At 45.4% G+C, this 26,114-nt stretch overlaps 1 long non-coding RNA gene across 1 annotated transcript in view; it reads left to right on the forward strand.

Annotated features, from left to right (window-relative positions):
- The first annotated feature begins 1,228 nt into the window (after nucleotides 1-1,228).
- The window catches only part of LOC147572577 (uncharacterized), a 34,265-nt gene continuing 9,379 nt past the window's right edge, over nucleotides 1,229-26,114 (forward strand). The window contains exons 1-2 of the long non-coding RNA XR_015245809.1: nucleotides 1,229-1,396; nucleotides 4,514-4,981. This is a non-coding gene — a long non-coding RNA (uncharacterized LOC147572577). The remainder of the gene's footprint in view (nucleotides 1,397-4,513; nucleotides 4,982-26,114) is intronic.

Raw genomic sequence — 26,114 nt, forward strand, 5'->3', positions numbered from 1 at the left:
GCTTGTTGGACATTTCTCTACCTTCTTTTGGGAGCGCCGTCTTTTGCCAATTTTAAAACTGAGTTGTTTGTTTTCTTATTATTGAGTAACAAACATTCTTCGTATATTCCGGAGGTGAGTCTTGTGTCGGATGTATAAACTGTGAATATTTTCTCCCAGTCTGTGGCTGGCCTTTTCCTTTCTTTTTAAGACAGTTATTTTGAATTCTTTGTCAGGCAGCTCGTAGATGTCCATTTCTTTAGGGTCAATTACTACGGCTTTACTTTGTTCCTTTGATGGTGTCATGCTTCCCCGATCCTTCGTGATGCTTGCAGCCTTGCTTTGGTGTCTGCACATTTGAAAATGCAGGCACCTCCTCCAGTTTCTACAGATTGCCTTCACTGGTCAGCTCAGCCAGAGACTCTGGGAGGACGGCAGGTGGTGAAGGGTGGCTACTCGTAAGGTCCTGGTGGCAAGGCGGGACACTCACTGGAGGAAGTGAGCACCACATTTATGTCCTCCGATCATAGTTGTAAGTTCCTGTAGCGCTCCCTTAATAGAAGATGGGTCTGAGTAAATGCCAGTGTAAAGCCAGCAAGCGGCAGAGAGTGGCTCCAGTCCCTGAACCTCTCTATCTGGGTAACCAACTGTGGCAACACATCTATGCTTGGAAAGACAAAGGGACAGAGGTGACCAGAGAGAGCAGGCAATAAGGATTCCAGTCCTGCCACCTCTCTCGCCCTGCATGGGATCCGTGACCACCCCCTCGTACCCCAGAACACAAGGATGGGCACACACTGTGTGGCTTCTTTTCCCCCCGCCCACTCCCACCCCAAGCACAAGTGGCAAATAAGATTACAGAGCCGTGGAAGGCAGCATTTGGAAATTTAAAAGATAAGCGTGCACGGGGTAATTGAATAGCATTCTGCTGAAAAACGAGCTCTCAGAGCTCATAATCAAGCCTATGCTTTACCAGAGGGGCTCTCCCCTGCCTCCCATTGCAAACCCAGCAGGGTTAACCCTTTGGGAGGGCTCTGCCAGGGGAAGGCAGGTTTGGTCTTTATTTGAGGACTCACTGAACTGAGATGGGACTAGCCACCCGCATGGCAGGTAGAAAGCTCCTTGTCCCTGGCAGTGTTCAGGCAGGGGATGGCAGGGTGGGGGGTGGGGTGGGGTGGTGAAGGCTCAGGTTGTTAAGGGGCTTATCAGCACTGAGATTCTGATTCTCCCATTCTGATTTTTCAGACTCAACCATCCGGTATCTATCCAGAGCATACTATATGGTCAGCAGCAGGCTCGGGTCTGTGGGATAAAAATGCGATAGACAGTAGTTTATACAGTGCTCAGTCTGCCCCAAGCACTGGTCTAAGTGCCTTCCATGCAGGAACTGATCTGATCCTAGTAGCAGCCATGGGAGGTAAGTGCCAGTGGTGTCTCCATTTTACAAGCAAAAAAAACACTGAGGCGCAGAGAGTTGAAGTCATTTGCCCAAGCTCGCTTAGCTAGTAAGGAGACCCCGGGATTCAGACTCAGGTGACAGGAGAGAGTATATGATGTACACCCTGATAACGCCATCCCGGCTCACTTGAATTCGCCATCTTGTTGGGGAGAGCAGAGACTCTGAATGTTGGAAGATGGGGGAAGGGAGATAATGGATGAGACCAGGGGTGGAAGGGTGCCCAGGCCCTTTTTGTCAACCTCCCCCCACCCTAGAGGGGGCTGGGGACAGATGCTGTTGTCCCCTGGAACCATCACTCACAGATGTGCTGGCAACCCCCACCCCTCCAAACCCACCTTCCTCTCCCCCTTTTTTCTCTTTCTCTGGTTATCGTAATTATTTGGGAATTTACAGAATAATCCGTCACCAAGTCCTCCAGAACAAATTGAATGTCAGGTTTATAAAACAACCTAATAAAGCAGATGGCATTACCCACTGGTAAATCTCTTCCCCATTTCCTGCCCCACCCCCTACCCACTTCAGTGTCTCGGAAAGCTGACAGATTATCCATTTACAGGCAGATTAATCCTGAACAGTATAAACATGGGGAGAAAATTACACTTTCTTGTCTCCATAATTGATAAGAAGGACGCATTAATCTATAAAGCCCAGAGGAAAGGCCCATCTGTCTGCCCGGGCAGACGTGGGGGTGTCTGGGAAGGAAGGAGTCCCGTTCATCTCTCTGTCTGTCTGACTTTTTATCAGAAAGCACTTTCCCGGGGGCGGCCCTCCCTCTCCTCGGCCCTGACAGCTGGGCACCTGCAACCGTAGACTCCTTCTATCCCGGTGCATGAGGCAGGCAGGGTTCAAGGTCCAACAGCCCAGGAATCCAGGCCAGGGAGACAGGCTCTGCCATCAGCTTTCTTTTTCTTTCTAGAAGCTCCGACAGAGGCTCTACTAGCCTCTCTCTGTGGTGATGCCATAAGTTTGCCTCAGGTGTCCACTCTCCGGCCCTTGAGGGGATTCCAAGAGGCATCTGTTCAATGAGATTTTGATTCAGTTCCCTCGCTATTCTCTACTATTATTTCAAAACTTTTTGCAAATTTACACACTTCCCTCCCTGCCCGCCTTCCTCCTCTTCCGGCACCTTCCCTAGTAGAGGCAGCTGTGAGGCATTAATTGTCTCCTTGAGGCCTGTCAGAGCTGTCAGGAAATGTCACACCGGCCAAATCCTCTCTGCAGAGGGATGTGGGTGGCGAGAGGGTTTCTGAGGAGACTCTGCTCCAGAAACAACCATCCCCCTCCCCACTTAGAGACATACGGTGACATGGACGACAAACACCGCCATCCTCACCCCTCCAGCCTCATCTGAGGAATTTGGGGCAGGCCGCTCTGCCCCTGTGCCTGTGATGTCTCGACGTGGGGATAGAAGGAGCACAGCAGGTGCATTTGTCCAGAGTGGGCGACACAGTGCCGTGGACCGAACTGTCGTCACCCAGGGCCGCTTCCCTCTGTTGGCGATTTGTGCTCCCAGCAAGTGCTCCAGCCTTTGTCTTTGAACTCCAAGCTCTCTGCACAAATGACACATGCTGCTCCTGGGGGCGGTTCGAGGATGCCTGTAGCCAGAGTCTCCCAAACTGTGTCCCCGGGAGCACCAGTGGCTGCTCGGCTGTTCTCTGAGCTCCATAGTTGCATACATTTCAAGATGCTGGGTCAACCAAGTTAGTGTCATTTCCTCTGTTTTCCTTTTTTTTTTTTTTTTTTTTTTAATTGCCCTTCTCTACTCTGATTTTTCTCTGGTTCTCTCTGTTTTTTTCTTCTTGCCCTCTGTATTATAAAGCCTTAATTGTGGGTCTGATGCAAGCCCAGTGAAATTGTAAATACTAACTCATTTTTGTTTCATACTTTCCTTTTTAAAATAAATCATTAAATTCTACATATATATATATTCTAAATTGACAATTACAATTTTAAAGAAGAAAAAACTAAATGGCTCTGACCCTAAGATCCTGAAAGCTTAGAGGTAATATTATTCCATTTTCACTTACTAATTTTAATAAAAATCATTGCAACATGAATTGTAAAATAATGATATGTAAATTATCTGGAGAAACCAACAAAGCACTTAATTTTAGCCCCTTAAATATAGTAATTAATGCTGGATATACTTCTAAGGTTTGGAGGGTTAGTTTTAATTGGTATAAGTTTGGGTGAGAAAATGATTTTTTTTTACTTATTCTGTTTCTAAGAGTCAAACTGCTTCAACCAATTAACTTGTTACTATCTAAAAAGGCAGCTTTTTTAATAGGAAAAACTGAGTTTCTTTGTTCTGCCACTGTATTTTCATAAAGTGACAAACCAGAATTAGTCCCCACATGCTGTCCAAAGCACAGCGGTGTTCCCGGTTTTTTGTTTTTGTTTTGTTTTGTTTGCTTGTTTTAATTTGTGAAGCCCCTTGTTAGACCTCCTCAGAAGATACAGGGAAAGGGAGAAATGCTATTTGTACCCTTGAAAGGCAGGACAGAGTGAGAAACCATGTCCCTCCTGGAGATTTTGTTAAGAATTTCACAAAACAGGGACACTTGGGTGGCTCAGGTGGTTAAACCTCTGACCTCAGCTCAGGTCATGATCTCACGGTTCATGGGTTCGAGCCCTGCGTCGGGCTTCGTGCCGACAGCTAAGAGCCTGGCACCTGCTTCAGATTCTGTGTCTCTCTCTCTTTCTGACCCTTCCCTGCTCACGCTCTGCCTCTCTCTCTCTCTCAAAAATAAATAAACATTAAAAATGAAGAGTTTCACAAAACAAAGCCAGATGGTTATTTAAAAAAAAAGAAAGAAAGAACATTTTAAAAAGGTAATGTGAAGTTGAAGAGTCCTGGAGAATGAGGAGCTGAGGTCTGTATGGTCACACGACACGGTGTTGCTCACTCCCACACCGCCTCTCCCACACTCTGCATGCCTGCTCACATCCATTCCCGGGCATCTCTTTCCCTTCATCAACTTGGTAGAACCGACTGCTTCTCTTCTGGCCCCTCACTGTATCTGCTTCAGGCTCCCATTTATCTTACTGAATTTTTATTGTATTTCACGTTGACAGATTCAAGACTCAAGAAGCTTAATGAACCCCAAGCAGGATAAAATTAAAGAAAACCACACGTAGACCCATCATAATCGAATTGGTGAAAATTAAGGTGAAGAAAAGCCTTTGAAAGCAGCTAGAGGAAAAACTACACTTTACCTACAAAGGAACAAGAATTCTAATGCCAGGAAATTTTTCATTGGAACCCCGAAGGTCAGAAGACAGTGGAACATCATTTTTAAAGTGCTGAAAGAAAAGCACCATCAACCCAGAATTCTATAGCCAGCAAAAATATCCTCCAGGTATGAAGTCAAAATGAAGCTATTTTCACATGAAGGAAAACTAAGACAGTTTGTCACAAGAATACCTGTATCGTAAGAATTGTTAAAGGAAATTCATCATGTTGAAGGAGAATGTTAACAAAAGGCAGCTGGGTCTTGAGGAATGAAGGAAGAAAACCAGAAAGGAACAGAAACAAATAACTGGGTAAGTATAAGAGACCATTTTTTTTTTCCTTTTAAGTTTTTTAAAACACATGTCATCACCAAAAGCAAAGATTACATGATGATATGATACAAATGACAATGATAACATACAGATCAGTTGAGGGGAATAATAAGAGAGTCTATATGATTGCAAAACTTCTACATTTTACTCATATATGAAAGTATATATATTTGTAATCTCTAGAGAAAAAAGTACAAAATAATACAAAGAGATGTAGCCAACATGCCAATGGCAAATTAAAATAAAATGCTAGAGACGCCTGGGTGGCTCAGTTGGTAAGCATCCAACTCTTGACTATTGATTTCGGCTCATGTCATGATCTCATCACGGTGGTGAGATCAAGCCCCACATCAGGCTCTACACTGGACGTGGGACCTGCTTGAGATTCTCTCCCTCCCTCTGCTTTTTCCTCTCCCTCAATTGTACTCTCTCACGTTCTCTCTCTCTCTCTCTCTCTCTGTAAAAAAATAATACATACAGGGGCGCCTGGGGGGCTTAGTCAGTTGAGCATCTGACTTCGACTCAGGTCATGATCTTGCACTCACGGGTTCGAGCCCCGCATCTGTGCTGACAGCTCAGAGCCCGGAGCCTGCTTCGGATTCTGTGTCTCCCTCTTTCTCTCTGCACCTCCCCCACTCGCACTCTGTCTCTCTTTCTCTCTCAAAATAAATAGACCTAATAAAAAATTTTAAAAAAATAATACATACATAAATAAATAGGTAAGTAAACTGATAAACAAACTAAAATGGAATGCTAAAAATTATTTAAATAATCCCAAGGAAAACTAGAAAAGGAGGATAAAGTTACAAAAATAAAGGGGAAAACAGAAAACAGATGGTAAAATGGTAGAAGTAAAAGCCAGCAATATTAATAATTACATTAATTGCTAATGGTCTAAACCCTTCAATTAAAAGGCAGAAATGGATACAAAGGCAAGTCCCTCCGCTACACTGCCTTCAGGTGACAAATTGTACCTACGAAGATACAGCTGGGTATAAAGTGAATAGATGTCATGCAAATAGTAAGCATAAGAAGGGTAGAATGGCCATGTTAAGACCAGATAAAATAGGCTTCAAGATAAAGAGTATCCCTAGAAATAAAGATGGACATTTCATAATGACAAAAAGGACAATTCATTAGGAAGGTATAATAATTACAAGCTTATATGAACATAATAACAGAGCCATTTCAATCTTAGGAATGAAAACTATAAACAGGATTGAGCTTTGATACACAACATGAATGAATCTCAAATCATATTTAAAAAATTTTTTTAATGTTTATTATTTTTGAGAGAGCGACAGAGTGAGAGCAGGGGAGGGGCAGAGAGGGAGGAAGACACAGAATCCGAAGCAGACTCTGGGCCCTGAGCTGTCCGCACAGAGCCCGACACGGGGCTCGAACTCACGGGCCGTGAGATCACGACCCAAACCGAAGTCAGATGCTTAACCGACTGAGCCACCCAGCCGTCCCTCAAATCATGTTTAATGAAAGAATCAAAGAAAAATACATATCCTATCCTCCTATTTCTACAAAATTTCAGAAAATGTACTCTATTGTATAATGACAGAAAAAAGATCAGTGGTTTCATGGAGATAGAGGTACAGGAGAGATGGATGTTGGAGAGTACAAAGAAACTTTCAGGAATAATGGAAATGTTATCTCTTTGGTGGTGATGGTTTTGTTTGAATGTACACTTGTCAAAACTGAACAAATTTAAGTATATGCGTCTAGTGTACCTCAGTTATATTGCAATAAATTTGAGGAAAAATGAATGCTTAAAAAAATCAGGTATTCAGGGGTGCCTGGGTGGCTCAGTCGGTTAAGTGTCCGACTTCCAGCTCAGGTCGTGATCTCACAGTTCGTGAGTTCAAGCCCCACGTCGGGCTCTGTGCTGACAACACAGAGCCTGAAGCCCACTTCGAGTTCTGTGTCTCTCCCTCTCTCTCTGCCCCTCCCCTGTCCCTGCTCACTCTCTCTGTCTCAAAAATAAACATTAAAAAAAAAAATCAGATATTCACACCTCTAATTCCAATCTACTACTACAGGAGGATTCTTCCTCTCCTTTTCCCCTTCCTTATGTGTCTCTCATTCTTGCGCGGTGATTCTCTCCAACAGGCTTTCAACCGCCCTGGTTCTCAGGAACATCAATATATTTACTCATTTGCTCATTGTCATAATACGTACAAAATAGTTTTGGAATAGCCATGCCCATACCACCATCAAAACAATACTGTTGGATAAAGTTCAAAATTTCTTTGCTGCTCTTATTTTTAGAGAATGTCTCACTGAGAATGTACAGCCCAAATACCATGCCCAAAAGTTAATTGGGTTGATTTTTTCCCTTCTGTATAGTTAGTTACCTTATCAGTTTAAGATACACGTAGGCTCATTTGTTTCTGTTTGCACTCAACTTCAGGGTCGTTCCTCCGTGTTCCATGATTTAATGTTATTTTGTGTGTAGTAAAATATTTACATGGGTCAAAAATCCAAACCATACGAACAGTACATTTGGAGAAGTTTCTGTCCTTCCCTCAGCACTTACTCCTTGCTTTGAATCCCTCCCTGCAGGTAACCAATTTCACCGAGTTATCCTTCTTATGTTTCTTTTACAAAAATGGGCATGTATTCTTATTACACTTTCCTTCTTACAAAAATATAGCACACTATCCAAGTCTTTTACATAAAAATATCCTGGGAATCACTTCACATCTACATCAACGTATAAAGATATTTTTCAGTTTTACAGCTGCGTGTTATGCCAAGGTATAGACATACAATGACATTCTACCAATCTGTTCTGCATGTACATACACAGATTGTCCCCAATAATCTGTTATTATAAATAATGCGGCAATGAATAACCTTGTGCACCTCTTGTTTCCTATTTTTTGGAGCTGGAGCTTCAGAGTGAATAAATGTAAATAGGATTAGTGGGTCAAGGTTAAATGCATATGTAGTTGTGTCAGATACTGTCAAATCCCTTTTGTGGGGTTGTACCATTTTGCATTCCTGCCAGTGGTAACTTTGAGTGCCTGTCTTCCCATATCCTTGTCAACAGAATGTTTTATGGAGCTTTTGAAATTTTCCTATCTTGGAGTTGCAGAATGGCGTCAATGTAGTTTTAATTTACATTTTTCATATTCTAAGGATCTTTTAATATATTTAAGGATCCTTCCCCGTCTCCTCCTCACCCCCCAACCCCTTCCCTCTTTCTTTGGTTTAGCCTGGACTTTTTCTCCTTGATGTTTGTGAGTTGTTTACATAATAAGATATTAGCTCTGCATCTGTGCTATGCATTGCACATATCTTCCCAGTATGTAATGTGTTTTCGGCTTTGTTTATGGTGATTTGGGCCATGTAAAAGGTTTTTTTATGCATTTGAATTATCTTCCATTGATTTTGAATTTTGAGTCCTCGTGAGAAAGCCTTTGCCCAATCCAAAATTATAAGGCAATTCACCTGTTTTCCTCTAATACTTGTGCAGTTTCATTGATACATCAAATATGACTGATCCATTTTCAGAGTGTGGGGTATGATTCCAATTTTATCTTCTCCAAATGATTATCCAGTTGCCTCAACATCCTTTATTTAAAATTCCACCTTTTTCTAGCGATTGGAGATGCCACCTTTATCATATAATTAATTGCCTTTTGCACTCAGGCCCGTTTCTATATTATTTCTGCCATGTTATTTCGTATTCTCCATTTGCTCTATGTTTGTTTTTTAAAAATTTTTCTTCTCTTATGGTTTCCATTACAGAGACACATTTTCTTATGTTTATTTAAAAGCTGTATCTTCTATTTTATTATTATGGTGGTTGTCTTTAATTTAAAATCTGCACTTTTGTTTATGTGCCTGCTAATATCTAAAACCTTAGTTTTGAGGGTTATAAATATGTGTTTTCTTTTCTAATCTTCTGTTGATACTTGCTGTTTTAGACAAGCTTTACTAAGGAACTTGATCATTCTTCCATCAAATTTCTCTTGCAATACTTTCCTGGATTTATTTCTCTTTTTATTTGAGTGCGCTTTCAAGAGAGTTATCAAAATGGGATTTTGTGTGGCAAACCTCCTATGCCTGAAAATATCTTGGTGGCACTCGTGCACATAAATGACAATGTGGCTATATATAAAATCCTAGGTACAATATTCTTTTAATACTTTGTAAAAAGTTCTCTGTGTGTTCCTATATCCAACGTACTGTTAAGAAATCTGATAAAATCTGAGTCTTTAACTTATTTTTAGATGACTTGTTTTTCTTTTTGGAAACCTAGACTTTTTTGTGTGTGTCTTTGATTTCTTAATTTCACCAAAATATGTCTAGGCGTGCGTGTTTCTTTATTATCCTATTGGGACTCTATAACTCTTTCCAGTCTGTGGTCTTTCATCTTTAAAAAAAATTTTTTTTTACATTTATTTATTTTTGAGAGACAGAGAGAGACAGAGCACAAGCAGGGGAGGGGCAGGGAGAGAGGGAGACACAGAATCCAAAGCAGCTTCCAGGCTCTAGGCTGTCAGCACAGAGCCCGACACGGGCCTCGAATCCACAAACTGCGAGATCATGACCTGAGCCCAAGTTGGACGCTCAACCGACTGAGCCACCCAGGTGCTCCTCATCTTTTACTCTTATTTCTTCAAATATCTCCTCCCCCCTTTTTTTCCCCTACTTTCTTGAAATTCCGTTATCTGGATGTCAGTACTTCTGTGTGCTTACAACTTGTCTTAGAGTTACTTTAAAATTTTCTATCCTTGTATCTTCTTTGCTGCCTTCCAGGAGGATTCCCCAATGGGATCTTCCAACTTACACATTCTTACTTGTGGATTATCCATCTAGCTATTTATCTCTTCTACTTATTTCAATTATGATTTACACACAATATTTCTATTAGTTTATTTTTTATGGCTTCCAGCTGCTTTATATCTTTTAATAGTGTCTCTTTTGTTCAGAATATTTATTATGCTCATTTTAAGATCTTGGTCCATCTGTCCCAATTATCCTGCTTCATGGGACGCGTGATGCTTAGTTTGTTGTTTTCTTAAAAAAATTTTTTTTGGGGCGCCTGGGTGGCGCAGTCGGTTAAGCGTCCGACTTCAGCCAGGTCACGATCTCACGGTCTGTGAGTTCGAGCCCCGCGTCGGGCTCTGGGCTGATGGCTCGGAGCCTGGAGCCTGTTTCCGATTCTGTGTCTCCCTCTCTCTCTGCCCCTCCCCTGTTCATGCTCTGTCTCTCTCTGCCCCAAAAATAAATAAATGTTGAAAAAAAAAAATTTAAAAAAAAAAAAATTTTTTTTTAATTTTATGTATTTATGTATTTACTTATTTGTTTGTTTTCAAGAGAGAGAACAAATGGGGGAGGTGCAGAGAGAGGGAGAGGGAGACAGAGGATCTGAAGCAGGCTCTGTGCTGACAGCAGAGAGCCCGCTGTGGAGCTGGAACTCACGAACTGTGAGATCATGACCTGAGCTGAAGTCGGAGGCTTAACGAACTGAGCCACCCAGGCGGCCCTGTTATCTCTTTTTTTTAAGTGTTATTGTCCCTAAGGGTCAAATTACGTTGACCTGTAAACTTATGTTCTCTTGGGGATACAGTTATTCTGTTGTAATATGTAGGGGGAGGGTCTGAAATCCTAGTCTGTTCCCTTCTGGTGAATTTCAAAAAGAGGGGAGGGGATGAGCTCCAAGGCAGAGAGGCCTGGATGAGGGAGCACCCAAGGGCACCCGGAAGCACACTACTGGCCTCATTAACTCTTATTCCAGCAGAGTTTTAAGATTTCTCTGATAATTTTGGAATCCCAGAGGTCTGGATTGTGATGCTGCTTGTCCTAAGTAGACAATGGTCATCTCAAGGTAGCTCGTGTGTGTGTGTGTGTGTGTGTGTGTGTGTGTGTGTGTGTGATAGAGAGAGAGAGAGTGGGTGAGGGTGTGGGTGTGGGTGGGGGGGGAGGGCATACAGGACCAGAGCTGGAGAACCCACCTAGTCTCCTGCTGGGGCTTCTCCCCCTCTGTTCCCTTTCACCCATCCACCTGTGCCTTTCACACACACAACTATTCCCAGTTTTCAGGAGCCTTCTGTCTCCCAGGGATTTCTCACAGTTTTATGTTTAGATCCTCAGATACATGACTTATTTTCTCTGCTCTCGTCTCTCCAACATTAATTTTGGGTGAGGAAGCTAGCAGCTTATGCTAGTTTGCCATCTTTTCAGGAACTGGTGACTCATTCTTTCTGGGTAAATGCCTTCTTTCTTGGAGATGCCTTCTCCTTCTCCCTGGTCCTCTTCATTGTGTTTGATAAGACCCGATGCTGCCGTGGGGAGAAGGATGTTCTAGACTCACGCAACATCATTCCCAATAGCCTGCTCTCTCCTGCGGGATGGCTGATCTGGGCTGGTGCCCGGCCTGATGACCCCTGAGGCCCCAACTAGTTGTTTGGGGCCTCATGCTGGAATTCACCATTAACATCTATGGTCCAGTTTTGTGACTCTGTGTGGGAAGCATCTGTAGGTAGCCTTTCCATCAGACCTCAAGGCTCCGCTGGTCCATTAGCCCACCAGGCAACTCTGAGTTTGTTCACCGGGGCACAGGAAGGTCCTATGTCACCCCTGCAGGCCATGAGAAGACCTAGCAAGGACCCAAGGGTGGCTTCAGGCTCACTCGTGTGGCAAGCATCCTCGACAAGGCTGTCCCTGCACTCTGCGTCAGTTGGCTGCCTGGGTACTGGGCTTCTCTTAGATTGAGATTTCTAGTCTCCCTGAACCTACTCCTTGAAGAGGGTCCTGCTGTTCTTCTATTATTCTTGATCTCCCCACATCTATCTAGATGTTTCCATAGTGTTGCCTCTAACCATAGCCTATAGAATTTTGTATAAACTTCCTTTATGACCTCTTTCCCTTTGCATCATAAGTATTTATGTTTCTGTCTCCACGGCAAGAGCACACGCTCCCCGAGGGCAGGTACTGTTAAATAGTTTTCCTTGAACTGCTTAGTGTCTGGCTTAGGGGTTGGCGTAAAATAAGCATTGGATAAATGTGTGTTGAGTCGGATTGAATAATACAAGTTAAAAAGAGACAAGTGCCTTAAAAGAGGTGTTTGGGGGAGAAAGACATTATTTATGGTTGGGGAATATGAAAAGTTCTCTTAAGAAGGTGAGTCTGAGGGTTTTGACTGATGGAAAGAGAAGAACACTGGAGGTACAGAGAACATCAGGAGCAAAGGCATAAAGACGAAAAAGCACAGGATTCTTGTTCCTTTTCTTGAGTTGCTTTGCAAACCCCTTGTGCAGTGCCTTGGATATAAGTGGCATTAAGAATAATCCGCACTGAGTGAGATAAAAATCCCTGTCTCCTCTTTCCTTCCTAGGAAGGTGAGCCAGGAGCTGGGGATGCCCAGTGGTCATAGAAGACTTGAGATCAGAAGGAAAAAATGGGGCGCCTGGGTGGCTCAGTCAGTTAAGCGTCCGACTTCGGCCCAGGTCATGATCTTGCGGTCTGTGGGTTTGCTCCCCGCGTTGGGCTCTGTGCTGACAGCTCAGAGCCTGGAGCCTGCCTCGGATTCTGTGTCTCCCTCTCTCGCTGCCCCTCCCCTGCTCATGCTCTGTCTCTGTCTCTCAAAAATAAATAAACATTGAATTTTTTTTTAAAAGATAAAAATTTTTAAAAAGAAAGAAAAGGACATTTCTTTGGTATGGACATGTCCTCCATTACCGCATTTCACACCTGGATCTCTCAGTCAAAGTCCCTGCAGGAACTCAATGGCACACCCAGACAATGTAATTGAGAAGAATTTCAGGAAGGAGCTATTTGCAAAGAGGTGAGCTGTTGAAGGAAATCAACAAGGAGTGGTCAGGCACCTCAGGGCCAAAGATGGCCCATCCCGGGGCCTGGAGGACAATGGGAGAAGGAGACGCCCCATGTGAGAGGCTGTCCGACAGGAGCTCTGCCTCCTCTAGGGACACTGCCCAACTGTGGGTGTGCACACATGTGTGCCCCTGTAGGAGGGAGACAAGCCCTCCAGCCTCTTTCTCCTGCCGCCCTCTGGCATCCCCCACCAGTGCCTGCCATTGGCCAAACCCAACTGAAAGCCTCCAGGGGTTCAGCGCAGGGCGTGGAAAGGTGGAGAGCGGGCTCGCAGATGGAAAAATCTAGCATACACCGTCTCACTTAATTTGCACAACGATCTGAGGAGGATGCCTGTAACCATTAACATCTGGGGCTGATGAAAATAAAGCCTGAGAAGTTGACTTTTCCAGGATCAAAGGCTACTTCGAGGAATAATTGGATCTTTATTGTCTATAGGAGCACACATTGTAGTGTGTGTGTGTGTGTGTGTGTGTGTGTGTGTGTGAGAGAGAGAGAGAGAGAGAGAGAGAGAGAGAGAGAAAGAGAGAGAGAGTGCACAGGGGTAGATGGTGAAGACAAGGGACACACAGAAGGTTGGAGCCCTCCTCTGCCACCTTGAAATGGAATCCCTGGGGAGGCAGGGGGCGCATTATGGTCTAGGTCAGACATTATGGATCAGGATCTGGGAGCTGAGGCTTGGAAGCATGGAGAACACTAGGGCCCCAGGCCCAAGGAGAGGTGACAGTGGTGGTGGGGAATAATGAGGTAGAGCGGGATTCTCTAACTTTCTGGTCTGAGGAGTCCTTCACTCTCTTAAAAAACATCAAGGGCTCCAAGCAGCATTTGTTTATGCGGGTTGTATTTCTAAGGCAATCTTTTCCTGTACTGGAAACCAAAACGGACATTTTAAAACACTTCTTTTCAATTTATTAAAAATTAACAGTAATACAGCTCTTACGTGTTAATATAAATAACATTGCCTTGTGAAAAATATTTTCCAAAATACAAAGAATTTGTAAGTAGCGTGCCATTGTTTTACATTTTTGCAGATCTCTCTAGTGTCTAAATGGATCCCATCTGCTTTTGCAATCAATCTGTTGGGATATGCTGTTTTGGATGAAATATGTGAAGGAAGTCCAGCTCCATCCAAATGTAGGAGTTTTTAATCGGTTTTATCAGAATGTGGCTATTCAGTTTTGATATTACACTAAAACTCAAAAAAGGACAGTTTCTTCTTTTACATTTTTTTTTTTTTTTTAATTTTTTTTTTTCAACGTTTATTTATTTTTAGGACAGAGAGAGACAGAGCATGAACGGGGGAGGGGCAGAGAGAGAGGGAGACACAGAATCGGAAACAGGCTCCAGGCTCTGAGCCATCAGCCCAGGGCCTGACGCGGGGCTCGAACTCCCGGACCGCGAGATCGTGACCTGGCTGAAGTCGGACGCTTAACCGACTGCGCCACCCAGGCGCCCCATCTTCTTTTACATTTTTAAAAGTTTATTTATTTATTTTGAGAGAGAGAGAGCAGGGGAGAGGCAGAGAGAGAGAGGGAGAGAGAGAGAGAGGGAGGGAGAATCCCAAGTAGGCTCCACGCTGCAGCACAGAGCCCGATGTGGGGGTGAACCTTGAGATCATGACCTGAGCAGAGATCAAGAGGCCAAGAGTCAGACACTTAACCATCTGAGCCACCCAGGTGCTCCAATAAAGGGCAGTTCCCTAAAGGTTATTTGCAATGCAGAGTTTTAAACCATATCAATGAACCCTTTGTACTCAATTGTATGTATTGTATGAAAATACATTGGTGATTCTTCTGCTTCCAATGGCTCTTTTACCCATGTGTGATCTTGTAGAATCGTGCATTGGACATTTGGAAATTATTATTTCATTGAGTTATGTGGATCTTCCAAATGCTGACACATTTCATTATACAAGATTTAAAAAACCCCATCAGACTTGTTATTATCACCACTGACCTCATCAGGAAAGATTTCAAATTTGGGGAAGCCGTCCAGTTCATGGTGACAAGGACACGTTTTTCCAAAATTCTAATTTTCACATGAAAGCCAAATTTTATCATCGCGCACAAATTTGTCAATTGGTTTAAGTGACAGGCTCATTTCGTTTTTTTGTTTAATTAAACCAACAACTTTGTTTTTTATTTAAAAAAATGTTAATGTTTATTTATTTTTGAGAAAAACACAGAGTGTGAGCAGGGGAGAGGCAGAGAGAGAGAGAGGGAGACACAGAATCCGAAGCAGGCTCCAGGCTCCCAGCTGTCAGCACAGAGCCCGACACGGGGCTCAAACCCATGAACCGTGAGATCATGACCTGAGCTGAGGTCAGATGCTTAACTGACTGAGTCACCCAGGCACCCCAACAACTTTTATTTTTAAGTTTTAATTTTAATTCCAGCAGTTTCAGGTGTACAATATAGTGATTCAGTAATTCCATACATCACCCGGTGCTCTTCACAACCAGTGTGCTCCTTAATCCCCATCACCCCTTTACCCCACTCCCCACCCACCTCCCCTCTGTTAATCATCAGCTTGTTCTCTATAGTTAAGAGTCTGATTCTTGATTTCTCTCTCTCTCTTTTTCCCTTTGTCTATTTATTTTGTTTCCTAAATTCCACACACGCGTGAAATCATGTGGTACTTGTCTTTCTCTGACTTACTCTGCTTAGCATTATACTCTTTAGTTGTATTCATGTTGTTGTAAATGGCTAGAGCTCATTCTTTTTAATGGCTAAATAATATTCCATTGCGTGTATGCACACACACATACACACACACACACACACACACATATACACACATATGTATTTATTCTTTCCCGCTTTGTTACAGGTTAATTGACCATATAATTGTGGGTTGATTTCTGGGTTTTCTATTCTTTTCTGTTGAGCTACGTGTCTATTTTTGTGTCAGTACCATACTGTTTTGATCACCGCAGCTTTGTCATATAACTTGAAGTCTGGAATTGTGATGCCTCCAGCTTTACTTTTCTTTTCCAAGATTGCTTTGGCTATTCAGGGTCTTTGCGGTTCCATACAAATTTTAGGATTGTTGGTTCCAGTTGCATGAACAATGCTGTTGGTATTTTGATAGGGATTGCATTAAATGTGCAGATTGCTTTGGGTAGTACAGACATTTTAACAATATTTGTTCTTCTAATCCACGAGCATGGAATATCTTTTCCATTTCTTTGTGCTGTCTTCAATTTCTTTCATGAGTCTTTTATAGTTTTCAGAGTACAGATCTTTCACCTCTTTCGTTAGGTTTATTCCTAGGTGTCGTATTGTTTTTGGTGCTATTGTAAATGGGATTGTTTTCTTAATTTCTCTTTCTGCTGCTTCATTATTGGTGTATAGAAATGCAACAGATTTCTGTATGTTGATTTTGAATCCTGTGATTTTCCTGAATTCCTTTATTAGTTCTGGTGGCATTTGGGTCATCTTTCAGGTTTTCTATCTCATTTTGTTCATTTTCGAGAAAATCTCTGCCAAAACACAAGTCAGGATAACCATAGCTTGTCAGTTCTTTCAAATAGGAATGGTGTTTCGTGTGAGAAGTAACTAGTTCAGTTCTCCACTTGATCCCACAAATGCTTTTTGAGACGAGGACTGGGCTTCAATATGCAGCAGGAAATGTGTACTTCTCAGTCACACAGAATATTAAGAAGATAAGTACTCAAGGGTGGAGATTTAATAAAATTAATGATTTCCACTGCCTCATAAGAAACGTCTGTAAGCAAAAGTGACTTTTTTTTGTTTTTGTTTTTTTTTACTGTGAGCATGTGGCGAGGAAACAAATAAAATTAGTTCAATTTGATGCTAATATTTTGGTTCACACGGCATCAGCAGTTTTGCCCACCACTGCCTTCGCACCATGGTGCAAATGTCAACCCCCTGAGAAAGACAAATAATGTCTTATTATTATAAAAACATTTTGACCTTAAGGACCCTTGAAAGTGTCTCAGGGAACCCCGGGGGATCTGTGGACTCTACCTGGAGAAGCGCTGGGCCACAGAATCAGGAATAGGGGGCAGCAACGACTGGGAAGGTGTCCCCTGCTGTGGGAGGACCTGCTTCCGGCCACGTCCCCACTCCCTCCACAAGGCTGGGCCTTTGCTTCCCGCACAGACAGCAGCATCCAGGCCTGTGGGGGCTGCGGTGGGGGTGCTGGTGGGCCGGGGATAGACACTTGTACTGGAAGCTCAAGTAGCTTTGCCAAGTTAGACAACGCAGCCTTCAGAGAGTGGGGGACGGGAAGTGAAGCAGAAATCGCGTGGGCAGCAGTTGCTAAAGAGAAAGATCCCGAAGGGCCCTTGAGTGGGCTTTTTAGCAGACGCTCCCAGGAGACTGGCTACGGGTGTGCTGACATGGCTCTGGGTTCGGGCTCTGGTCCCCGCCTGCCCACCTGGTCCCTCACCCCCCAGCGTCTTGGGGCCGTTTAGGCTCTGTTTTTCCTTCTTTAGGTGCATAGAAGGGGAGAGTCTGCAAACGGAGGGCAAACATCTCCCAATCGAAGCTCGCGGACCTGAAGGGGAGTCAGGAATTCGTCTTGAGGATCTGGATTTGGTTCGATTTCATTTTAAAGTGCTACATACATCTTACTGGTGTATTGAGCCGGAGCCTCATATATGCAACCCCGATTGTTTCTGAAGTCTGATGGCTCACGGTTCTCACCTCCAAACCTGAGTTTGGTCCATTCCGTTCTGCCTCCCACGAGGAATTCTTGACACCCTCATGTCAATCCGCTTCCCTCCTCTGCTTTAAACTTCGCTCAGAATTCACCTCCCTCAGAAATTGTTCTCTGCTTCTCTAGCCCTCCTCCGCAGAAACTACTCTCTGATTCATTTTTAGTTCCTCAGTGCTCACAAGAAGTAAAGCTATCATCTTTGAGCAGCAGTTCGTGTTGGGTGTTATGCTGAGTATGTCATGTATGGTGTTTCTAATTCTACTTTTTAATGTTTATTTATTTGTTTTGAGAGAGAAAGAAAGAGAGCGCGCACGAGCAGGCTCTGTGTTCAGGCTGGAGCCCGATGAGGGGTTTAATCCCATGAATGTGAGATCATGACCTGGGCCAAAATCAAGAGTCCAATGCTTAACTGACTGAGCCACCCAGGCGCCCCTTTAATTCTTATAATAGGGGTCCCTCCCCCCTCCCCTGCCTCTTGTTCTGGTCCTAAAGTTGCAACAATCAGTCAGGTCTGTTAATTTCACCTCTGGTAGGTAACTTGCATTTGTTGTCTCTCCATCCCCACTCGGTGCCCAATTCCAAGACTTGTCTCCTGCCTGGACTACAGCCCAACCCCTTTTTACTCTCTCCCAGACCCCACGCACTAGAACAGAAGCTTCTTAAAATTTTTTTTAATGTTTATTTATTTTTTTTAGAGGCAGGGGGGAAGAGAAAGAGAGCACTAGTGGAGGAGGGGCAGAGAGAGAGAGGGAGACACAGACTCCAAAGCAGGCTCCAGGTTCCCAGCTGTCAGCACAGAGCCCGATGCAGGGGCTCTGAGTTCATGACCTGAGCTCAAGTTGGACACTCAACTGACTGAGCCTTGCAGGTGCCCCTAGAACAGAAGCTTCTTGAGGGCAGACCTTTTTTGTCTTGTTCAGAGTTCAGTCTCCAGTGCCCCGTACAATGCCCTGTACAGTAACTTACTTTTGACTAAATGAACCGGTGGAAAGAGTGGGTAAATGAAGAAATGATAGCTGTTTTACAGATGAATATATTGAAGGTCATTAAGGAATGTTCCATGATCTCATGATCTTGCTATGAGAAGGGGCCACAGTGAGATCCCAGCTGTGTGCATGGGTCACTAAAGCCTGTAACCTCCCACCTGCCTTTCACCCTAGTCAGATATGCACTGTCCATTTTACCTACGTGCATTTTGGATCAGCCCAGGTGGATTATAAACTTCCCAGGGAGGGGAACGAAGGGAAACGTCCTCATAAGTCCCTGCACCCAAGAATTGCCCTGATTTTGAGTTGGGGGACTCAGGGTTTTGAATAGTATTAGTTATCCTTAAACAAATAGCTCCACCTCCCAGAACCTAGTTTCCTGGTCTGGATGATAATGTGCACGTCGACCACTCAGCGATGCCATAGGGAAGCAGGGGGCTATGCCTGGGACCAGGGCACCGGCAGTCGGGGTGGAGAGAAGCAGATGCGGCGTAGATGTGTACTGGAGAAGAATCACCGAGCATCGTCGGCGTAAAGGATGGTCATTATCATTCCTGGCTGGGGCATAGGACTGCACTGCAGGCCACAATGAATGTTCCGTCCCTCATTGGCTTTCTTCCCCACCTGGGCTGCCTCCTCTGTCCAAAGGTGTTGAAAACCTCCTCTTTTTTCATGCACAAAGCCTTGCAGCCACCTTGTGTCTTCTCTCATCCAGTGTCCGCAAAAGCAGCTGCTCGGGACCGTATGAGGACTCTCTCTCCTTCCAGTTCTCTGGGTCTTTCTCTATTCCTGGACATCTGCATCTCCGTCTCTGTCAGAACGGTCTCTTCAAGGCACAGGGTCCCCTGCCTCTCCCGGCTCAGCCGTACAAAGGCTCCCCACTTCTATGGATCTGCCACAATCTGAGCCCGGCCTCACCTCCCACACGTGGCCTTAGTGGCCTCTTGCCTTCTCAGGATGCTCCCGTCAGTCAGACTCAATTACTCTTCAAAATTTGTCCTTGGAAGTCCTAAAATCCTTACTCCGGAAGAAACCTGAATGACATCTAATCCAACCTCTCACTCAACTCAGGACTTCCTTCTAAATTCATCTCTAATAAATTGTTCCCTCTGGATCGAAGTGGTCTCCACCAATTTCCTTCTCCAAAGAGGCCCCAGAAACTCCTGTGCATTTTGTTTGGTATTTTGCCACTTCCTGTGCCTGAACTCCTGCCAAGGCGGCCCGTCCCTCCCTCAGGGCCCCATTCAAACCTCACGCCTCCAAGCGCTAAGCTCTGGCCACCAAGCCAGCAGTGACCTTTCGTTCTTCTTTATCCCCTTGGGGTGGTAGTTAACAACACGAGCTGTTTTGGGTTTTGTTTGTTTTGTTTTTCAAATGGTCGTAAAACACACATACCATAAAAGTTACCATCTTGGCCATTGTGAAGGGTGCAGCTCTGTGGCATTAAGTACATTCACGTTGCTGCGTGGCCATCATCACCGTCCATGTCCAGAACTTTCTCATCAACTCATTAAACACGAACTCCCCATTTCTGCCCCCCCCACCCCACCGCCCAGCCCCTGGCAACCACCCTTCCGTGTTCTGTATGAATTCGATGACTCTAGGTACCTCATACAAGCAGAATCACACGGTGTCTGTCCTCTTGGCTTATTTCACTTGGCGTAACGTCCTCACGTTCATCCATGTGGCAGCCTGTGGCAGCATTGCCTTCCTTTTCAAGGTTGAATAATATTTCATTGTACGTCTAGACCACATGTGGTTTATCCACTCCTCTGTTGGGGGCACATTTGTGTTGCTTCCACTTTTTGGCTTCCGCGCGTGAGTAAGTGACACGAGTTTTGCATCAGACACAACAAAGCTTAAATCTCAGCTTTGTTACCTTTCCGCCTTGGGTGGGACACCTAACCTCCAGGAATCTCCGGTTTCTTCCATATAAAATATGATAGTGCTGTGTGCCTTTTAGGATTTTCACAAGCAACGAATGAGGTAAGGGACATGGAGTAATCAGTGAGCCGTCCTGACAACTAGGAGGTGCTCAGTGAAGCTGGGAAGCCACTCGTATCACACCGTGTCACTTACCAGCATGACTTGGGTGTATTAGCTGCTTTCTTTTTGAAATCGACAGCAGTTCCATCCCCATAGCTCTTGTTAGAATCTCAGGGGGCCGGGACTTGAACATAATAAGTATAGTCACTGACTCTCGGCTGATTGCTTGACTTGGAAACGGTTGTGTGTGCGTGCATAAACACACGCGTGTGAGTGGGATCATGTGTGTGTAAGTACGCCTGCGTGCGTGTGTGCGCACATGAGTCACCGGGGAGCACGAGAGAGGCTGTGAGGAAGTGTGCTTGTAGAAGACAGGGTCAACCATAAATATTGCCTCTGCTGTATATGACTCCCATGCAGCATATGAAGGGGGGGGGGGTGCGGCTCCAGGTCACTGGTGAATGTTTTGTGCTTGCTCCCTTTGTGTTTGCTCACCCCCACCCCTTAGATCTCGTGCTGCTCCCCCAGGGGGTGGAGTGTATATGGAGTGCATAAGTGAGCTGGGAGTTGCGAAACAGGGTAGGAGGGTACCCAAGGAGGATGTAGAATCACGGATCCTTTGTTCTGCCCAATGGTCCCCTGCCCCCACTCTATGCACACCCTGAAGGGCTGTTTTCTGTGCCAGCCCGGCCTGCCCATTCCCGCAGCCCAACAGAAGGTCTGTCCCCACTTGGCTTTTGCACACTCTGGCCTTGTGACAACGCAGTCGCCCTCCCCGCGCCTCCCCCTCCCCTGGCCACTTTGCTTTGGCAGGTGTGAAATATTAATTGCCTCACTGGGGACTGGGCTCTTTCTGTCTGTCGTGTCTGACCAGAATATCATTCTCTTCTGCAAATATAATTACCAGGGTTGGGGGGGGGGGGTGGAGGGGGTGCTGCAAGGTAAGGAAGAGGGGAGGGGTGTGTGGGAGGGGTGTTGAGAGGGGCGGCAGCTTTTTTTCTTAATCGCCTCTCGCCTGTCTGTTAATTAGGAGCCGTGCTTTGCTACATGCTGAGATATTTTGGTTAATTATGAAAGAGAAAAGGACAAATTTGTCACGTCTTTTGTTTTCGTTCCGCCACGTCTCATGGTGACAGCGGTGTAAGGCTGACGGACTGCTCAGGCGGCACTGCCAGATGCTGACGAGCCCCTCCTCGGGAGGCAGGAGGGGCCAGGGGACCGAGGTGGGCAGGGGGCCATCTGCGCGCCTCCGGGGTCTGAGGGACAGAGTCACATTCTTACACGTGAATGTGCAGCGGATGCCAGGGAGGAGCCCACGGGAAAGAAGGGGTGGCGGAGGCACTCTGTTCGCTCTGCCTTGCTGGCTTTAGGCGGATACCCACTGGAGCGAGGCTGAACTTGCCGTTAGCATTCAGGGCGGACAGGTGGCTTGCCCAGCCTCCTAGGGTCTTGAGGAAGTGGGGGGCACGCTCCTGTTGGAGTGTGGGGGTGAGTACAATACAGTGCAGTAGTCTGCGGGCATGTCATGGGATAGACCACACAGGGGACGTGGAAAGATGTGCTAGTTCTCTGTGCCGTTGTTCACCGGGCTCAGAATTTAGTCTCTGCTTGTACCTTATTCCCTAGAGCAGGATAAGAGCCCCACCTTTGGGCTTTAGGGCTCACTGAGCTGCTGTTACGTGATAGTTAATTTTACATGCTGTCTTGGCTACGCTGTGGAGCCCAGTTGTTGGCTCAAAGACCAGTCTAGATGTTGCTGCAAAGATATTTTTTAGATGTGATTGATATGTAAAACCAGTAGACTTTGAGAGAACTAGATTAACCTCCATAATGTGGTTGGGCCTCATCCAATCAATTGAAGGCCTGAAGAGCAAAGACTGAGGTTTCCCAAAGAAGAAGAAATTCTCCCTTAAGACTGCAGTATAAAAAATTCCTGAAGCTTCTCACCTTCTAGCTGGCCTGCAGGGTTTTCTCTTTAATGTTTGTTTATTTTTGAGAGAGAGAGAGAGAGAGTGAGAGAGAGGACAGAGAGAGAGGGAGACAAATGATCCGAAGCGGGATCTGTGCTGACAGCAGAGAGCCCGATGCAGGGCTTGAACTCACGAACCGTGAGATCATGACCTGAGCCTAAGTCTGACGCTTAACCGACGGAGCTAGACGGGCGCCCCAGATTTCAGACTCTAGATGGCATCAACTTTTACCTAGCCTGTCCACCTTCCTTCCAGATTTCAGATTTGCCAGCTTCCACGATGACATAAGTCAATTCCTTAAAATAATTCTCTCGCTCTCTCAGTACATGTGTTATAGATAGATATCTGTATCCGTACCTATACATGATATATGATGTTCATGATATGTATATATCCTATAAATGTTTCTCTGGTGAACCCTGACTAATACATACCGCCCCCCCCCTCGCCCCCGCAGCCTTTGCCTTCAACCTGGTCTTGGATCTAGTTCAAGGTCTAGGGGACCTGGTTCCCTTTCTGCGATGGCAGCATCCCCTGGGCCTAGAATAGGGCCTTCCTGTAATAGGCCTTAATATGTATTTGTTGCACACTGAATGAGTTCATTTGGAAAACAAGAAAGACCTACCCCCCCCCCCCAAACCAATCAAATAACCATCCAAGGCAGCACAGGCAGTTCCTGACTTATAAATGGGTTGAGTTCCAAAAATTCATTTGAATTAGTTGTCTGAAGCTTTTTCCCATAACAACAAGGATATCAGTGCTGGCATGGCTCCAGGGCTGGCTGCCAAAAACCTATTTAACCCGTAGTATAGATTAAGTACTGTGCATTTGCCATGAAAAATAGTAGAAAACAATACGCTTGCAAGGCTAGTAATTAAAAGAGAAATATGATAGTATTGAATAAAAATAGATGAAATTTTTCATTTTGAACATTGGAGTGTGAGGAAAAATAGGAAAGGATGAGCAAGTAGAGAGAGACTTATGGAAAATCTGGATGGAGTTTCTGAGTGTTTTCGAAGGTTTTAGAAGCCGATGGGGCCGAGTCTTTATTTGATCTAATTTCTGCTCGGAACTCACGGTTATTCTTCCCCTTCCCCGTTTGCTATATAATGAGGCTCCCTCTTATTGGTCTCAATTAAAACCATTAGTTTGTCCACAAATGTAACAAAAAGAGGAAGTAAAGGCACCCGGGGCTGCAGGAGCAAAAGCTAGAGAGAGAAAGCCCGCAAACCATTGAGAAAGGGTGTGCACCGAAACGGGAAGGGGCAAAGGAGGCCAGGGTCAGCCGTGAGCCCAGCTCCAAAGCTGTGCAGGGAATGCGGAGCTGCTGACTCTGCAGTGCCCCGCGCCGGTCACCAGGAGGCACTGTTGTGCTGTCCTCACCCAAGGCCGGGGGTGAGGTGCCTTTGAGGAGTAGGTGGGGAAAAGCGGGAGGGAGACCATGTGGTGGACCTTTCCAAGCTGAGTGTTCCTCCTGCAAAGGCATTCTCCAGTTCTAAAGATGGAGATGAGTGTTGCAGACCAAAAAACGCCCAACATCCAGAGTGGGGAGTGTGGACTGTGGGAGACTCACGGGGAAGTTGAGCCCGGGACTGACCCTTCTGGACCAGCATTACAGGGCTGGCGGCAGGAAGGCAGGGGGCAAGTTTCAAAAAGAGCCATTGGGAGCAAAGTTCCTGAAGCAAGAGGGGGCCCGGTGAGTTCTGGGAAGGGAAATAACCCTGCGACATGGACTTTGTCCATGCACTTTATAAAGCAACATAAATGGGGATGTGAGGATAGAGAGGTCTTGTCGGTTTTTTTTTTTTAACGTGGGGAGGGAGGAACAAGACGATGAGTTCTTTTGTAAAAACCAAAAGCTTTTGATTTTGAAGTTTTTTCAGATTTGCAGAAAAGTTGCAAAGATAGTGCAGAGTTCCATGTACCCTTCACCCAGCTTCCCCTAATGTTAACCTCTTACACAATCACGGCACATGTATCCAAACTAAGAGATTAACACCGGTACAATGCTAGTATGGAAACTAGATTTTATTCCACTTTTGCCAGCTTTCCCACTGAGCGTCTTCCGTTCCGGGATCGCGTCGAGGATACCGTGTTCCATTCAGTCCTCCGTCTTCTCCAACCTGTGACCATTTCTCAGCTTTCCCCCATGTTTTTGGTTTTTAGGAAGAATACCACAGGGGAGGAGTATCCTTCCCATTGAATTATATCAGGAGGCACATGATCTCACTATGACTTATTACTGGGGACACGAGCTCTTGAAGGCTCACTCTCTCTCTCTTTCAGCCTAATTTTCCAGAATAATGTAGTATTCCTGCCTCTACGTACCTCAGTATCCAGAGGAACTAGAAAATCTTTCCTGCCCCTGGGAAACTGCGTGCTTTATCCTCTGTGGATAATTGATCATCAGGATTTTCTGTTGAAACATCACTCGCTCACTCTTCCCATACTTTGTTAGAAGCGGGTCACTAAGTCCATACCCAAGGAGATGGAAGTGAAGCTCCACCTTCTGGAGGAAAGAGCAGCGAAGGATTTTTGGAGATGTGGCAAAACCACCAGGTAATAATGCCCATTTGGGGGGGAGGTGATTTGAAGCTATGCGAATATTCTATTTCGATGAGTTCATGATTGGGAATGTTGACTTGCTGTAACTGTAGGACAGAGGACGTACTTAGGAGAGAGCTAGAGAGAGACATAGGATGAGGGCTCTCGGGTCGCTAAGACTGGGGATTTGTGTGTGAGAGCCAGAGAAGGTCATTCTTTTGTGTGTGGTCAGCCCCCAGCGCCTTGTTGCCAGGGCTGGGAGTAGCTGAGTGTTGAGAACCTGGATGGGGCCTCTACAGACATGGTCATAATAGTGGTGGAAATGGTGGGGTGCAGGCGTGGGAGGAGAAAGGTGCAATCAGCATGAATTCCTAGTAATGGATCCATCTTTTGCAGGGGAGAGGGCTCAGGAACCCACCCGGCTGCAAGAATTCAGTCCCTCTTGTCTCCCGGCCCTTCCTGCCGGCCCTGGGATGGACAGGAGTGGAGGAGATGGCCTCCAGCTTCTTTGAGGGCCTTCCCTCTGAGTTGTGACAGCAGCCTGCTTCCCGGTCTGCTCGGGAGCTGTGGGTAACCTCCTCGCTAAGGCTGCAGCCTGACACAGCCCAGCTTGCCGGTCCACTGAGTGTCGTCTAATCTCGATCAACCTCCCCTGCCCCACCATCTCCCCAGATCTGGGGACAATCTGTAACTGGGACTCCTTTTAGCTCTGCTGATATACAGATAGCAGCAATGCACCAATATGGGAGCTGGTGTCCTAGCATCAGGACCCTTGAGGTTTTGCCCCTTCTATTTTTTCCTTCACAACCTGGCTTTAAAGACGGTTGCCTGAATTAGGGAGCTGTTTGTTCCTGCAGAGCTGGGGTTTGGATCAGCTGCAGGGTGCCTCATGGGCTGGTTGGGACCTCCTTTCTCTTTTACTCAGTCATCTCTGTCACTGTCCAGCCATTGAGAGACAGGCTGGCTTGGTGGGGTTCAAAGAGCATTATCCCAAAATATCTCCCAGGATTGATCAAGCCTGGATCCTGATGTCCTGGCTTGAATCACTTGTTGCTTTAGGTACACAGCCAGTTCTCACCATGTGTATGT

Source organism: Puma concolor, chromosome E4 (genome assembly GCF_028749965.1).
Source record: "Puma concolor isolate L17-30 chromosome E4, mPumCon1.1.hap2, whole genome shotgun sequence".
In the NCBI taxonomy this organism is placed as follows: domain Eukaryota; kingdom Metazoa; phylum Chordata; class Mammalia; order Carnivora; family Felidae; genus Puma; species Puma concolor.